The 3,133-nt window shown below is 36.5% G+C and overlaps 1 long non-coding RNA gene across 1 annotated transcript; it reads right to left on the reverse strand.

The window, feature by feature from the left end:
- Positions 1–1,024: 1,024 nt before the first annotated feature.
- Positions 1,025–2,364, reverse strand: LOC110938613. The gene is made up of 2 exons (XR_004859628.1): positions 2,227–2,364; positions 1,025–1,208 (listed from the first exon to the last, which is right to left on the reverse strand). It is a non-coding gene; the product is annotated as an uncharacterized LOC110938613 (long non-coding RNA).
- Between the last annotated feature and the right edge of the window lie 769 nt (positions 2,365–3,133).

Raw genomic sequence — 3,133 nt, forward strand, 5'->3', positions numbered from 1 at the left:
TGGGTTCGAGTGTAAGTACACTCCTTCCCAATACTCGTCTAAATCATTTTACATGCTTCTTTGTCCCTTCACCCGGGCTCATTATCCTAATGTAATACGCTCCCGTCACTTGGTTGTGTGTTTACATTATTATCAAATATTTTGCTTATCTGATTCATTTGGGTACTTTTTAATTAGTCCCATTCACCCTGCCCTTACTACATCGGATGTAAACGTGTCCGCCATAAGAAGTTCATGGTATCATATGCCACTACTTACTTGGCCAGAGTAAGCGATTCACATATGACACACATGACCTTTTTATAGTTTTCACATCACGCCCTATGTAAGTAACGCCTCTATTTGTTTCTCTTGGAAACAATATCCCGAATACATTTCTATTCGGGTTTTTCCAAGTTTTTAATCTACATATGCAACTTTCAATTTCTACTTATTTGTTGCATATTGCTATTTGTGCAATTATTTAAAATGTGCACCTGGTAATGTTTGCCCCGACGGGCATTCCTTGCCATTAACCTTGTTCGCGGTCGTTACGCAATTTAGTCCTCGGTGAGCATGTTCCCCTTGTTATACTTCGGACCGTTCCATCATCATATCCACAATTTGTTTGACTCTCGTCGTCTTCAAACGCGAGTGTCCTTCAATTAAAACATTCACAAAAGTTAGTAACGTCAACTTTAATAATCGCCCGTATTATAATACAAGGCTTTTTCTACTATACGCGTCAACGCGCGTATTTTCATCAACTACATCAATCGTTTAATTGGGGTAACGTGTGTTACACGATAGCCCTATGTGTTATTTACAACAATTTAGCATACTAAACTATTAACATGCGTGTACTTACCGGATTTGCGATCAAGCCTCGAACCGAACACCAATTCTTTATTAAGAGCATAAGGTTTAAGTCCAAGCATAGCTTTCCCGCCATACTTGAATCTCTTAAACCAAGGCTCTGATACCAACTTGTAACACCCTAGTTATTATTTAACATTTTTCGTATAATTTAAACTCATAATCATGTAATTACAATCACAATTATACTGAAAATACGGGCTTGTTAAAAACTTTTATAATTTAAGCGATATACATAATGTGATTTAATTCGCCGTTTAGAATAACGACAAAACAACGTTGCGGAAGCTTTATTAAACATGTGTTCGGTTCTTGCTTGACGCTTGATCTTCATCCGGGCTCTCAGCATACACCTGTGTTCAAAACCAACTCAACAGTTAGTTTTGATACTTTAAATAACGGTACTAATCAAGATAAATGATAATGGAAAGAAATCCCAAAGATAATCTCTTGATCCAAAACATTGCATTTCAAGTTTGCCTCCACCGTAACTTACGGTGGCACCGTAAGTTACGGTGGTCTCTGTTTAAGACTTTCCCCACCGTAACTCAGGGGGAGACTGCCGTAAAGAGTTCAACTCCACCGTAACTTACAGTGACACCGTAAGTTACGGTGGTCCCTGTATTCAGCCTTTTCCATTTGCCGCTTAATGACACGAAAACTTCCGTATCTTTCTATTCGTTAGTCTGTTTGACCTACCGTTTCTTCCTACGTGTTTGTAATTTGATTCTCCATCATATGGAGTTAAAATCCGACATTCGGCTTAACAAAACTTAAGACTTTTAAGTCTTCAGCTTATTACCCTTTATACCAAATTTTGACCCGTTTATGCATTTTATCAAACAAACGTATTTATTTGATTCCTATATTTCATACACTTCTTCAAATAAATGTTATATACCATATTAGGTTCGAATCATAGGTTTATTACACAAATTAAACCCGTTTTCACTAGTATGCTTATTTTGACCCGTTAAGGATATTTTAAGCACTTTTAAGCTCAAATTCGCTTTCATTCTAATCTAGCATTGTAACCTATATTTCTTATCTAGTACTCTTCCATCACAACTAAATGTGTGTTGGATTTAAAGTAGATATCTATGTGTTCCGAATTATACTCCTTGAAATATCATTTTACGGCAAAGACTCGTATGGAGTCTTTCGGCCCAAGAATTACGTCTTTCACTACCCATACTCGTTCTAAACTTTTGTTAAATCATAAGACTCGTTTCCAAACAACCTCTAAGGGTTGTTTGTTCAATTTAGCCTACAAGGGCGTTTTGGTCGATTTTGGTCCTTCTTCTACAATGAAGGACTATCACCAATTATTCGACCAATTAGCACTTTTACATACATCATAAATATGCGTACCTGGCTCGGATCAACAAATAGACCCGATTTATACCTCGCTTTTATTATCACATTTTCTATGGTGACGGGAGTATCCGAATCGTTAATTGCTCCTGTTATCACAAGACTTGACAACCACATTAGTCGATATTGTCAAATGGTGTTATAACGCCAATTGACCCGTTTGGCCTATATGACCAAGCATCTTCATAAGTAGCAAATCATGGTTATTAATTTTACCAATTTGCTCATCCGACCCATTTCGAATTTTTTGCCACTAGACCCCTTTTTAAACCACAATTTACTTTAGTCGATATTTGACTAAATTTCCATATTTACTCATTTTCTCGCTATTAGTTGCACTTTAAAGTGATCTTAACGAAAACTCATTAATTATTAGTCATTACGCGACTAAATTACCGTTTCTCCTCTTTTCACCGTGACCCGTGGTTTTTATCATTTATGTTTGTTCCGACTCGTGTTAATAGCGTCGGAACCCTTATTTCGGATATTACACTAATCGCATTTGTAATTTACAAAATAATGCATATTCTACAAAAAGGATGTAAGCATCGCTTACCTTGCATCCGGTTATGCTCTTTTTTTCGCGTACCCGATCCGTTTGACCCGCTCCTTGCCCAAGCCTCCATCTAGCTTGTCAAGAGTCAAACTATCATCATGATTCGTAAGACGGTTAGATTAGTCATCATTATTATGACTATGTCATCTTACGGATTCTATGTCGAAGCTACTATTCGACTTCATCATTAGTTAACTTAACTTATCAAAGTTAACTACTTTCAATCACATGGTTTACACAATTAAGTCTAAATCATCATGATATTTAGAACTCTTATCGTTTTATATTTCGCATAATTTTCCATATTATTCGAATGTGCGTTTCACTCGAGATTTCAATATTTTAGCT

This window comes from Helianthus annuus, chromosome 1 (genome assembly GCF_002127325.2).
Source record: "Helianthus annuus cultivar XRQ/B chromosome 1, HanXRQr2.0-SUNRISE, whole genome shotgun sequence".
Classification (NCBI taxonomy): Eukaryota; Viridiplantae; Streptophyta; class Magnoliopsida; order Asterales; family Asteraceae; genus Helianthus; species Helianthus annuus.